The sequence below is a fragment of the Schistocerca gregaria genome, chromosome 2 (genome assembly GCF_023897955.1).
Source record: "Schistocerca gregaria isolate iqSchGreg1 chromosome 2, iqSchGreg1.2, whole genome shotgun sequence".
In the NCBI taxonomy this organism is placed as follows: Eukaryota; Metazoa; Arthropoda; class Insecta; order Orthoptera; family Acrididae; genus Schistocerca; species Schistocerca gregaria.
The window spans coordinates 959018038-959033110 of NC_064921.1; the positions used below are offsets into that span (position 1 = coordinate 959018038).

The 15073-nt window shown below is 47.0% G+C and overlaps 1 protein-coding gene across 2 annotated transcripts in view; it reads left to right on the top strand.

The window, feature by feature from the left end:
- LOC126335436 (ras-related and estrogen-regulated growth inhibitor-like) overlaps positions 1 to 15073 on the top strand; it is a 282684-nt gene that overhangs the window by 96811 nt on the left and 170800 nt on the right. The gene's annotated exons all lie outside the window — the stretch shown is intronic.

Sequence of the window (15073 nt, forward strand, 5' to 3'; positions counted from 1 at the left end):
CTGATCGTGACAATATTTTGTCGAACATCGGTTCAGCGCTTCAAACCGGAATCAAAACGGCAATCCACAGAGTGGCGCCAGACAGCCTCTCCTCCGATGAAAATGTTCAAAGGTGCACCCTCAGCCGGCAAAAGTCGTGTCAACAGTATTCTGGCATTCTGAAGACGCTATTCTGTTTTATGTCCTCCCTCACGGTACGACAGTCAACTCCGAAGTGTATTGTGCCACCCTCAGGAAATTGAAGAGGCAACTTCAACATATTCGTAGCCACAAAAATGCAAATGAATTCTTCTCCTCCATGACAACTCAAGGCCTCACACAAGTCAGGCTCAAGAAACTTCCTTCGACTGTTCTTCCTTATCTACCCCACAGCCCGGATCTCGCACCTCCAGACTTCCACCGGTTTGGTCCACTGAAGAATGCACTCTGCAGTGTAGTGGTATCCTCTGCCACCGAATGTATCACGATGACCAAATGTAGTGGGAAGAGGTAGAAGGCACCATATTAAGACTCGTTCGCTCTTTCCAAGTGGTCTATTGCTTCCAATTACAGTGCCGTGTTCCCCTCGGTCTGCGTAACCCAGTCTCGCAATGCTGAGGACACCATTTTGCTGTCTGCGAAATGGCTTGGCGCGGTATGGCTGCCTCAGCGAACCATGCACGCATTATATGTCGGCGTTGTGCGTCAGCGGAGTTGCGGTGTCATCAGGAAGCCAGAGGTCGACTCAGTAGTCTGCGTCTCTGCTGACTCAGCCTCACTCGGTGTGACCTGTAGGTAGCCAGCTGCTTGCTTCTCGCCAGTGTGGCTGAGATCACGGCGACAACAAGCACTCACGATCCAGCGTACGAATCTGCGGCCCTCGCCTCGGTATGCCTCCAGCTTGTGTTGGAAGCCAGGACGCCTGCCCGCAGCAGCGAGGTGGGGTGTGACCCGCCACTGGCTAGCTACGGACACCGTGTCGGCCTAGAGGGTCGAACTAGCGACCCATTGTAGACTGGAACTGTGTGCCGGACCGAGACTCGAACTCGGGACCTTTGCCTTTCGCGGGTAAGTGCTCTACGAACAGAGCTACCCAAGTACGACTCACGCCCCGTCATCACAGCTTCACTTCTGCCCGTATCTCGTCTCCTACCTTCTAAAATTTACAGAAGCTCTCCTGCAGAACCAGCAGAAGTAGTTTTAATCTGCCAGAAAGTTTCATATCAGCGCACACTCCACTACAGAGTGAAAATCGCATTCTGGAAACATCCCCCAGGCTGTGGCTAAGCCATGTCTCCGCAATATCCTTTCTTTCAGGAGTGCTAGTTCTGCAGGTTTCACAGGAGAGCTTCTGTAAAGTTTGGAAGATAGGTGACGAGGTACTGGCAGAAGTAAAGCTGTGAGGACGGCCCGTAAGTCGTGCTTGGGTAGCTCAGTTGGTAGAGCCCTTGCCCGCGAAAGGCAAAGGTCCCGAGTTCGAGTCTCGGTCCGGTACACAGTTTTAATCTGCCAGGAAGTTTCACACTCGTGAAAGTCTTACAAAATTGAGATAGTGAGATAGGTATAGAGGTGAGAGAACTAGAGAGATCTCATCTGTAGCTTACCTCGCTTGAAACTGAAACGTGGCTTTTTAGGTTTTTGGCGAGCAGGCGGCAGCCGGTTTGGGCGCGTAGCGACCCTGAAGTGTGGCACGGAGAGCGGTGCCAGCTGCGGGCAGCCGCTGCCAGTCGCATTCTCTGCCGCCAGACCGGGGAAGCCGGCTGCAGCGCGAGTCACCGGCCGGCCCCTGGTACACCTTGCTGACGTAAACACAGCGCGTCTGGGCGCTGCGCTGCTCAGAAAAGTCGTGACTCTGGCCCTTCCTGTGAAGCACAACACACACCGGGCCAACCAGTTGAAGATTCACGAAGCGCCTTTTGAAACATCCTGAGTGTAACGTCGCTGAAGGGAATGCAGCGTTAGACTGGAAGGAATTCACATTATACGCTCATACGACGTTTATTACGAGGTGGAGTTGGAAAATAAGTTTCCCCTGTCGATTGTGGGCAGAGCTGTGTGATATGGGCGAAAGACGGCACGGCAGGTGAACACTCACGTGCAAGACAACCGACCGTAGGACCGTTGCTATTCGCAATATACACTCCTGGAAATTGAAATAAGAACACCGTGAATTCATTGTCCCAGGAACGGGAAACTTTATTGACACATTCCTGGGGTCAAATACATCACATGATCACACTGACAGAACCACAGGCACATAGACACAGGCAACAGAGCATGCACAATGTCGGCACTAGTACAGTGTATATCCACCTTTCGCAGCAATGCAGGCTGCTATTCTCCCATGGAGACGATCGTAGAGATGCTGGATGTAGTCTTGTGGAACGGCTTGCCATGCCATTTCCACCTGTCACCTCAGTTGGACCAGCGTTCGTGCTGGACGTGCAGTCCGCGTGAGACGACGCTTCATCCAGTCCCAAACATGCTCAATGGGGGACAGATCCGGAGATCTTGCTGGCCAGGGTAGTTGACTTACACCTTCTAGAGCACGTTGGGTGGCACGGGATACATGCGGACGTGCATTGTCCTGTTGGAACAGCAAGTTCCCTTGCCGGTCTGGGAATGGTAGAACGATGGGTTCGATGACGGTTTGGATGTACCGTGCACTATTCAGTGTCCCCTCGACGATCACCACAGGTGTACGGCCAGTGTAGGAGATCGCTCCCCACACCATGATGCCGGGTGTTGGCCCTGTGTGCCTCGGTCGTATGCAGTCCTGATTGTGGCGCTCACCTGCACGGCGCCAAACACGCATACGACCATCATTGGCACCAAGGCAGAAGCGACTCACATCGCTGAAGACGACACGTCTCCATTCGTCCCTCCATTCACGCCTGTCACGACACCACTGGAGGCGGGCTGCACGATTTTGGGGCGTGAGCGGAAGACGGCCTAACGGTGTGCGGGACCGTAGCCCAGCTTCATGGAGATGGTTGCGAATGGTCCTCGCCGATACCCCAGGAGCAACAGTGTCCCTAATTTGCTGGGAAGTGGCGGTGCGGTCCCCTACGGCGCTGCGTAGGATCCTACGGTCTTGGCGTGCATCCGTGTGTCGCTGCGGTCCGGTCCCAGGTCGACGGGCACGTGCACCTTCCGCCGACCACTGGCGACAACATCGATGTACTGTGAAGACCTCACGCCCCACGTGTTGAGCAATTCGGCGGTACGTCCACCCGGCCTCCCGCATGCCCACTATACGCCCTCGCTCAAAGTCCGTCAACTGCACATACGGTTCACGTCCCGCTGTCGCGGCATGCTACCAGTGTTAAAGACTGCGATGGAGCTCCGTATGCCACGGCAAACTGGCTGACACTGACGGCGGCGGTGCACAAATGCTGCGCAGCTAGCGCCATTCGACGGCCAACACCGCGGTTCCTGGTGTGTCCGCTGTGCCGTGCGTGTGATCATTGCTTGTACAGCCCTCTCGCAGTGTCCGGAGCAAGTATGGTGGGTCTGACACACCGGTGTCAATGTGTTCTTTTTTCCATTTCCGGGAGTGTACGTAAATGACCTTCTGGATGACATCGGAAGTTCACTGAGGCTTTTTGCGGCTAATGCTGTGGTATATCGAGACGTTGTAACAATGGAAATTTGCACTGAAATGCACGAGGATCTGCAGCGAATTGACGCATGGTGCAGGGAATGGCAATTGAATCTCAATGCAGACAAGTGTAATGTGCTGCGAATACACAGAAAGAAAGATCCCTTATCATTTAGCTACGATATAGCAGGTCAGCAACTGCAAGCAGTTAATTCCATGAATTATCTAGGATTACGGATTAGGAGTGATTTAAAATGGAATGATCATATAAAGTTGATCGTCGGTAAAGCAGATGCCAGACTGCGATTCTTTGGAAGAATCCTAGGGAAATGCAATTCGAAAACAAAGGAAGTAGGTTACAGTACGCTTGTTCGCCCACTGCTTGAATACTGCCAAGCAGTGTGGGATCCGTACCAGATAGGGTTGATAGAAGAGACAGAGAAGATCCAACGGAGAGCAGCGCGCTTCGTTACAGTATTATTTAGTAATCGTGAAAGCGTTACGGAGATGATAAACTCCAGTGGAAGACTCTGCAGGAGAGACGCTCAGTAGCTCCGTGTGGGCTTTTGTTGAAGTTTCGAGAACATACCTTCACCGAAGGGTCAAGCAGTATATTGCTCCCTCCTACGTATACCTCGCGAAGAGACCATGAGGATAAAATCAGAGAGATTAGAGCCCACACAGAAGCATCCCGACAATCCTTCTTTCCACGATCAATACGAGACTGGAATAAAAGGGACAACCGATAGAGGTACTCAAGGTACCCTTCGCCACACACCGTCAGGTGGCGTCGGGAGTATGGATGCAGATATGCCCATACGAAGTTTATTGCGAGGGGGAGTTGGAAAATAATTTTTTCCTGTCGAGTGTGTGCAGAGTTGTGTGATATGGGCGAAAGACGACACGGCAGGTGAACGCGCCGGTGCAAGACACCGATACACCATTGGGTAGAGGTCGACCCCGATCAAGCAAATGGCGCTGTCGCAGTGCCTGCGCAAATCGGAGGCCAGCCGCTCGGCCTTTTCCCGGAGCTATGGAGAGAAGGTGCGTTTTGGTGTCGCGCTCAAAGACGGAAGTGAGAGCAGTTAGCCGCTATGAATGGGCACGTGGAGTATCAGGCACAGAAATGCATAACAGTCTTGTTGAGGTGTTTGGGTCATGTGTGATGTCGAAGCAAATGGTGGGGAGATGGTGTGGTGTCACCGCCAGACACCACACTTGCTAGGTGGAAGCCTTTAAATTGGCCGCGGTCCGTTAGTATACATCGGACCCGCCTGTCGCCACTATCAGTGATTGCAGACCAAGGACCGCCACACGGCAGGTCTAGTCTGGAGAGACTCCCTAGCACTCGCTCCAGTTGTGCAGCCGACATTGCTAGCGATGGTTCACTGTCTGCATAAGCTCTCATTTGCAGAGACGACTGTTTAGCATAGCCTTCAGCTACGTCATTTCCTACGACCTAGCAAGGCGCCATATTCCGTAATTAGAATGAATTCGGAACAGATAATATTATGAACCATGTACCGTCAAGAGCGACGTTCATCATCAATGGATTAAAGTTAAGTATCGAACTAATTACGTCCGATTTCTGAATTCTAATTCCTTGTCATGTTCCACACCTCAGGTCAGTATAGTTCTTACCTCCTCACGCCAGCCTGCTTAGGCTAAAAAGCGTGCATTTCGGCCTCCACTAGTAACACGGTGTTGGCTCTTCAGCCAACACAACAGATGGTGCCACCAACTCAGTGATGGACGACAGCAAGTGCCGGACATACAGAGACCTGGACGGTCGTAAACGGCCACTGCAGATGCAAATGTCAGGAAGGTGGATGACATGATTAAAACGAACCGGCGTACTACCATCGATGGATTAGAGGCAGAACTTGGAATCGGACATGGGCGAGCTCACAAGATCACCCGCGACATTCTTCGATACAGGAAAGGGTCAGCACGATGGGTGATCCGCCAGCTGACCCCAACACACATGGAACAGCGCATGGCGTTCAGCCTGGAACATCTCGTGCGTTACCATGAATCTGGCAGCGACCTTGTGTTTCGGATTGTGACGGAGGATTAAAAGTGGGTCCACCATTACACGCCCGAATCGAATGCCGCATCCATGGAGTGGGAAACATCCGTCATCACCTGTCCGCAATAAGTTCAAAAGCACTCCGTCTGCAGGTAAATTGCTACTCACCGTTTTTTGGGACGTCAAAGGAGTTTTGCTGCTGGACTTTCTGGAGGATGCAACCATCAGTTCTGCGCGGTACTGTACCACTCTGTCGAAATTAAAAGAGGTGATTCGGAAAAAGCGGCCTAACCTTCTCAGATTTGGCGTTCTGCTGTTGGACGGCAACGCGAGACCACACATGGCAACGGTAAAGCAAAGCCGTATTGCAACTCTTGGTTGGGAGCGCCTACACCATCCGCCTTACAGTCCGGATCTCGCACCAAGTGACTTCCATCTATTTCTTGCTTTGAAGAAGACTCGGCGGATGGCGCTTTGGCAGCAGTGCTGATCTCAAACAAGCCGTTCAACGCTTTTTCCGCATGCAACGCCCAGATTTTTTTCCTGGAAGGCTTTTTGAAGTTTATAAAGCGGTGTGAAAAATGTCTCAATGTACTTTTCAGTTATGTAGAAAAATAAAGATATGTCTCATTCCCTTTTCTTCCCTTTCACGCATAACTCTGACCACAGTCACACTGGAAACGTATTTTCCCACTCCCCCACGTACGTCGTATATAAGTAATGGCTATCAGTGAGGAATAATGTCGTGTGACGAGTGCCTACCGCCGGGTAGACTGTTCCGCTGGGTCTTTCGATTTGACGACACGTCGGTGGCTTCCGTTTCGATGGGGATGAAATGAAGATGATGAGACAACACCCAGTCCCTGAGCGGAGAAAATCTCCCACCCAGCCGGGAATCGAACCCGGGCCCTTAGGATTGACATTCTGTCGCGTTGACCACTCAGCTACCCGGGGCTGACAGTGAGGAATACAGCATATTTCGTTACTCGCGTATACGTTGGTGGGAACTGTGTGATTAGACTTGCATTTAAGGCACTGGTTTGAAAACGGACGTAATTGTCCGGAACTAGTCACCACAAATAAATATCATCGGAAAACTGTGACAGATATTGAAGGAAAACAGATTTTAATAACCCAATTTTCTGGTACTATCCTCCATCAATATGTCGGAACTTCATAAATAACATTATTTGCAACGCTTATTTAATATCTATCTGTATTTTTGAAAATGCGTCTACGATACGTCTATGGTATGGACACGTCGAACATATGCTCTGAACCGTTTCCTGGATCATTTCAGTTGCTTTCATCCCAGCATCAAGTTAACGATGGTGGTCGAAAGACATGGAAAGATTAGATTTCTAGACATACTGGGCTACAGAAGGGACTGTATAGCGGAAACGCCCACGGACGATTATCTATCTGCAAGCTGCTATCCACCATACCAACACTCGGAAGTCCTGCGGACGTTCGCAAAGATTGTTCACGCCATTCCAAAGTTCCACATAATAGAATTTTATGAAGATACAATATCCAAAGTGTATTTCTCCCGCCAGCCCAGATTAGAGCTCTTCTTAGCTCGATAAAAGATGACCTAGGATTGGGGAACCCTGGTTTTTATACAACTGGTTGCCACTGTGGCAAATCGCTTATTTGCAAGACAATTCGATTTAATATGAACATCAGTGACGTCGACGAGTTTCTGAACAGCGACATATTTGCACCTGGTGGCCAAGATTGGAACTTTTTTTTCTAGCATACATCGATTACGGATTAACGCGTTAGCTTATCTTCCAAGATCCGCTGCATACAATAATTACACTGGACTTGCGCTTTAATTATAACGACCAGTTGTGATAAGATTTAAACAGTTTCCCCTGCGTCCTGCTATTGGCGCTGAGATTTAAAGGAATATGTCGAAATCAGACTGAAAGACAATATTACAAATAGAGAAAATGATTACTTTTAAAGCAAGTTTTGGAATACAGTTTTATCTGGCATTAAGAAAACAATGATATTTGACTCGGCCGGCATAATATATTGTCAGTGCTACTCGATAGCAGTGCATCGTTTTTTTGCCAGTTTTCAAGCTGTATGTTCACTGGCTCTAGGAGGCTGCATCGACGATTGACGGTGCAAGCGCTGTTGGCATTCCGCTCCATATAAGAGGGCCGTCCTTCACCGTGTCTATCAGTTACAGCAAGATCAGAATTTACCGTTACAGCATGAATATTGCAGCCATGTGGACAGCGAAAATACTGTGTTCAGATCTGGTTACAGATCCGAAAAGATTAATATTAACATTATCACTAGAATGGAAAAAGAGAGCTTTCCATTCACCGAGACAAGAACCAAAAATGCAACTGCTGACTAGACATTTCCCAAGTAAATTGTTGTGGGCGAGCGGTTCTAGGCGCTTCAGTCCGGAACCACGCGGCTGCTACGGTCGCAGGTTCGAATCCTGCCTCGGGCATGGATGTGTGTGATGTGCTTAGGTTAGTTAGGTTTAATTAGTTCTAAGTTCTAGGCGACTAATGACCTCAGACGTTAAGTCGCATAGTGCTCAGAGCCTTCGGAATTTCTAAAATCATTGGAGGAATTGGTAACTGAACGATTATTCAGTTTGATTGTTTATACACTCTATGAGACTTTCGCAATAAACATCATCTGCACAATCCCTAAGATAGGAATCGCAGATAAGAGCGATAACTATCGCATAATCAGCTTAATACCTCACGCAACCAATTTTCTGACAACAATAGTACAACACAGAAGAATGTAAAAGGAAATTGAAGATGTGTTAACCGGCGATGAGTTCCACTTAAGTAAGGTAAAGGCATCGGAGAGGCAGTTCTGACATTGAACTTGATTATAGAAGTAACAAAAATCCTGGCACCATAGGGTTAATGGACCGATAAGATTAGTTTGACAATGTAAAATGGTGCAAGATGCTCGAAATTCTCATAAAACAGGTATCAGCTATAGGGAACGGTTGGTAATACGTGATACTAATGAAACTGGCAATGGTTCGCAATTGCTACATATGTACGGGAATTAGATGTACGTCCTAATTTCCCATTCCCCCTCTACCTTTCTCTGTCCACCTCCTCCTCCTCCTCTCTCTGCCAATCTCCTGCTTCTCCTCTATGCTCATTATCTGTCCAATCTCTGCCCACCTTTTTTTCCCCCTCTTACTCTCTTTGAGCATTGCTTAACGGTGTTGCAAAAGAAAGCTTGACTAGGAACCGAAGTCGCTTAAAATGAATGGGTAAATAGGTTAGCATCATCGGTATACAGAGCATGTGAGAGACCTCCCCAGCTGCTTAACCTATGAGGGCAGTAGCTTCAGTGACAGTATTTCGCATGGTTTTAATCTGCGAACGGGTGGGATTACGAAATTTTGGACAATCCAGATTCCATAACAGCATTATTGTTATACTCCGATAAGCCATAAATAGAACTTTCCTGTATTCTGTTACAACTGTCGGCGAGGAATAAAAAGAAACGGTACATTGTTGTGTATAAACATTTTGCTTAAAATTAGGTATGAGGAGAAAAAATATACATAGGAGAAACAATTTGTCTAAAGGCCCCCACGCACGCTACTGCATGCTTGCCAATCACGCTTGCGCAAGCGTGCTTGTGCAAGCTTTCTTGACCGTGTCTTGGGTAAATTAGCGCAAGCATCAGGCTTGCACAAGCAGCTTGACGCTTGACCGAATTTCGATTATGCGTGCTTGTGCAAGCCTCCAAGCGTGTCCATGTTTGCTCGTGTGTGCCTAGAGTAGGGAGGCTTGAACAAGCAGACATCTGTCATTCGCACACAGACTCTGGAGAGGGTTCACTTATTTACATTTTGTGTCGTTTCCTTCTTCGTTCTGATGTCGCACCGGGATGTGCTGGAGGAATTTATTAGGTGCTGCGAAAGACACCCATGTTTATGGAATATTAAAAGTAAAGAATATCACGATAAAATGAAAAGAGACGTGGCATAATGAGGTGCTTCACACAAAGTACAAAGAAATAGAGCCATCAGCAACTAAAGATACTTCTATTAAGAAAATTAATACATTACAAACGAATTACGGACGAGAAAAAAAGGAAAAATGACAGCACTTACAAATCAGGGGTGTAACAGACGAAGTTTACAAACATGGCTCTGAGCACTATGGGACTTAACATCTGAGGTCATAAGTCCCCTAGACTTAGAACTACTTAAACCTAACTAACCTAAGGACATCACACACATCCATGCCCGAGGCAGGATTCGAACCTGCGACCGTAGCAACCGCGTGGTATAGCGTGTGTGGGGGGGCCTTAATGGTTTAGGTACCCTGCCATCGTAGTTAAGACTGACTGCGAGAAAGAAAAGTAAACCGCATATTTTCAAAGCACGGAACAGCATTTCTTTTATTGTAGTCAGTATTTGCAGAAAACCTGTACATTGTTGTTTTGACGAAATTCGTACCTTATGTCCATCCGAATGTTAATTAGAATATTGTGGAAAATTCTGGAGTAAAGCGATCAAGAGCTTTCTGAGATTTTTGGTAATAATGTGTCAGTACAGATATACCAGAACTACGAAGGAACCTTGAAAACAGATTAAGGACGAAGAGTTCGCAGTTGTGCCGTGTTGGACGCCACGGTTGGTTTCCCTGCCACCAGAAATTCTTTTCGAGTCGAATGTCGTTCTCGTGCTGAGAGGGAACGAATGGCTGAGTGATGTTCTGGATGAAAAAACAGTGGAACTGCGGACAAGCTTTGGGGTCGTTTTGGAGCGGCGGCCGAGGTGTCAGCAACGGCGGATTCGTCCTAAGTCGTTCGAGTTGAGCAGTTCCTGGAGTGGCACAAAGAGGACAGTTCTGGGAGGAGCCAGGACCAAGAGCCTCAAAAAAGAGACGACGGTCACAACGGGAGGAACTACCATGGACAACAGTCTGGCGGAACGGGTGCTGTCTGCGCCGAGTGGACGCACGGCAACTCCAGTGGAGTCGAAGGAACGGCTTTGGCATATTATAAAGTGTAGTAAGTGATTGTTTTCACAGTTAATCACCATTGTGCCTGATATACTGCACCTGGGGTGCTAAGGTGCCAGGTTCCAAAAATATAACATTTTAGCCAGACAAGACAGTTTATTCTGCTACAGCATGTCTTTGGTAAGTCGAATAAACTTCAATAAAAACAAGGACAATACATTTTTAGAAATAGAACCTGAACAGTTTACACTACTGGCCGTTAAAATCACTACACCACGAGGATGGCGTGCTACAGACGCGAAATTTAACCGACAGGAAGAATATGCTGTGATATGTAAATGATTAGATTTTCAGAGCATTTACACAAGGTTGGCGCCGGTGGCGACACCTACAGCGTGCTGACACGGGGAAAGTTTCCAACCGATTTCTCACACACAAACAGCAGTTGACCGGCGTTGCCTGGTGAAACGTTGTGATGCCTCGTCTAGGGAGGAGAAATGCGTATCAACACCTTTCCGACTTTGATAAGTGTCGGATTGTAGCCTTTTGCGATCGCAACTTTGCTAGTCGCGTTGGTCGAGATCCAATGACTGTTAGCAGAATATGGAATCGGTGGGTTCAGGAGCGTAATACGGAACGCCGTGCAGGATCCCAACTGCCTCGTATCACTAGTAGTCGAGATGACAGGCATCTTATCCGCATGGCTGTAACGGATCGTGTACGTCTCGATCCCTGGGTCGACAGATGGCATCACAGACAGGAACGTCTGCGATTCTGTACTCAACGACGAACCTGGGTGCACCAATGGCAAAACGACATTTTTTCGGATGAATCCAGGTTCTGTTTACAGCATCATGATGGCCGCATCCCCGTTTGACGACATCGCGGTAAACGCACATTGGAAGCGTGTATTCGTCGTCGCTATACTGGCGTATCACCCGGCGTGATGGTATGTGGTGGCATTGGTTACACGTCTCGGTCACCGCTTGTTCGCATTGAGGGCAGTTTGAACAGTGGACGTTACATTTCAGATGTGTTACGACCCGTATCTCTACCCTTCATTCGATCCCTGCGAAACCCTATATTTCAGTACGACAATGCACGATCGCATGTTGCAGGCCCTGTACAGGCCTTTCTGGATACAGAAAATGTTCGGCTACTGCCTTGGGCAACACATTCTATATATATCTCACCAATTGAAAACGTCTGGTCAATGGTGGCCGAGCAGCTGACTCGTCGCAATACGCCAGTCACAACTCTTGATGAACTGTGGTATCGTGTTGAAGATGTATGGGCATCTGTACCTGTACACGCCATCCAAGCTCTGTTTGACTCAATGCTCAGGCGTATCAAGGCCGTTATTACTGCCAGATGTGGTTGTTCTATGTACTGATTTGTCAGGATCTATGCACCCAAACTGCGTGAAAATGTAATCACATGACAGTTCTAGTATAATAAATTTGAACAATGAACACCCGTTTATCATCTGCATTTCTTCTTGGTGTAGCAATAGTGTAACTTCGAATAGTCAAATGCTGAGTCTACCTTTTCTGTAGTTCCGTTCCAACATATATTAAAAAAGCACATTTGAACAAACAGATCCGTGTGTCTCAGCAAGTCCACCTTGCCTGTAATTTCTTATGTTTGAAATTCGAGCGCGGGATTCCTCAGATATGTGAGTGATAGATGGGCGGTGCATGTTTCTTCTCAAAGTGCTACTTGATTCCAAAACCTGTTTGTAGTGCCCACGTCCAACAAAACCTCCAGGAGCTGCTGTTGGACGCCATCTTCACGTTAATGGTGAGTAACAACTTTCACCACCATAGAAGCTAAATCACACTTTCCATACATATAGAAAGGTGCAGGGTTCAGCGGCATTATGATTAAGACCGGTAACCATGTGACATGCGAACCGTGCATTGAGTTTAGCTACTTTTAAGCAACTTCCTGCATGGAAGTATGAGGACGCCGTGGAACTAAGCCTACTTCTTTGTTATTTATGGCACGCCGGGCGTGCAGCTGTGTGTTCTGGGAGGTAGAGCAGACATAATTTTGTTCTTGCACTCTGTGGGCGTAATTTTTGATCGTTTATCACTGTGAGTATAAATCAGTGGGTTACTCCACTAGCTTTAAGAGTTCATTGTGTTATTGATTATACAGGACTGAAAGTAATGCTCACTCTGGTTGCATTATGAGTTTGTTGTTATGGCTTGCACGTGAAGAGATGGTATTGAATGAGTTGTTATTGACACGTAATCGTGGATAGATTGTTAGTGTTGCGGGTAGCTGCTATTTTAGTTTTGCGCGACCGATAGTGATACTGGAAGAACAGTTAAAGGTTATACTTACTGTTCCTAGATAAGGATAAGTTTTATTTGGCATCCTAAGTTTTCCAATTATTGTTTCTGGTTCTGGCCAGTTGCCAGATGTTGTAAATTGTTACGTTGTGCCTTGTTGTCCCTATAGAGGAAGGATGAATTTCTTGTGGATTTGAATTTATTTTGTTATAATTCTGCTGTTGGTTAATTTTGTTCTACTTAAAATTCTTTGCGTTATAAAAATATAAATTTCGGTTCTTTTGTAATTGGTTTACTATTTTGTTAATTGAAGTTTGGATGATAAATGAAAGAACTGTTAAACTGAGACCTGAGCCTGCACATTCCCCAGTCAGGACACCACTCCAGCTAAATCCCACGCTACGCAATAAAATGGGCGTCAGACAGGAATGCAGTCTTCCTCCCCGCAGTCTGTACACCAAAGAAGCAATGAGGGGACTTCAAAAAGTTAAGGATTGGGATTAAAATTCAGGGTGTTAGGATGTTAAAGGTAAGGGTCGGTGATGAGATTGGTATCCTCAGTGAAAGCAAGGAACAATTACAGGACAGACTGAATGGAATGAACAGTCTAAAGAGTACACAATATGGATTTAGTAAACCGAAAAAGATCAAAGTAATGAGAAGTAGCAGAAATAAGATTAGCGTTAAATTTAACATCAAAATTTATGACCACGAAGAAAACGAAGTTGTCGAATGCTGCTACCCTGCAACCAGAATAACTCTTGGCGAAAGCTAGGTGGATATAAAAAAGAGTCTAGTACAGGTGAAAAGGGCATTCCTGGCCAAACGAAGTATGTTAGTATCAAACACAGGACTTAATTTGAAGATGCAGTTTCTGAGAATGTACGTTTGGAGCACAGCATTGTATGCCAGTGACTCGTGGGTGGTGGGAAAACCGAAAGAGAACAGAGTCAAAGAATTTGAGATGTGATGCAATAGAAGTATGGCGAAAATTAGGTGGACTGTTAAAGAATATGGAAGATCTCTGTAGAATCGGTGAAGAAAGGAACGTATGGGAAACATTGATAAGAGGGGAAAGAATGGTAGGACATGTGGTAAGGCATTAGGGGATAACCTCCATTGCATTAGAGCAAGCTGTAAATTGTAGAACCTATATGGGAAGACAGGGATTGGAATAAATTCAACAAATAATTGAGAGGTGGTACGACACACGAAACCAGCTAGAAGACCAGTGCCCTTCCTCCCCCCCCCCCCTCCCCCCTCCTCAAAAATAAGTGAGATACCTCTATTACCCACAGAAGCAGAGGTGGTGATAAATGGGTGCGACAGTTAAAAGTGTTCGAAATTGATCTGTTGGTATTCCTTTCCTGTATGTAGCTGTCTTGGAGTACTGGAAGCAAGGAGGCCATAAAAATCAGAGTAGCATAGGCAGAAATGGTATTCCTGGCCAAACTTCTGCTAATCTGAGACGGAATGTATCTCTTACTTGCTATCTAGTGCGACGACCGTATCATAATAATTAGCACTACAGCCAACCAATAATTTGATAAGCGTGCGTGGCCGAATCCACGTGTAAAAAGCTAGTTGATGTATAAATTGGCTTTTCGTCGGGGAAATTGGAACGGTCCACTCCCTCCTCCCACCCCTCACGCTCCGTCGTACATTGTTCGGTGATACGTGGCGTATTTACTGGAGATGGATGAAAACGTGGAAACAGCAAAAATACAGCTCTATATCATGCCTATATGGTGTGTAAAATTAGTTAGCCTTCAAAATAGCTTCCAATCGACAGGTTATGGATAAATACGAATCCTGCATGGCTTACAAGAGAAATTTATACCCTTCTTCCCGCAAAACAGCGGCAAGTCCAGGTAATGAAGAGAGAGCTAGATAGCGATCACGCATCATTCCCTCCAAAGTAGACCACAAATGCTCAGTAATATTGAGATTGTTAATTGTGGTGGTCAGGAGCGACAATCCATCTTCGTGCACACAAAACCAGTTCTGGACCATGAGAGCTGCGGTGAACAGGGACCGTACTGTCTTGGAACACAACACCAGCACGGGAGAAAAATTCTGTGATGGGATGGACCTAACCAGCCAAAATGGTCACATAATCCTTGGCAGTAATGGGACTTGGTACAGTACCCTTGGGGTCAATGGAATACCAAGGTATGGCTGCCCAAATGAT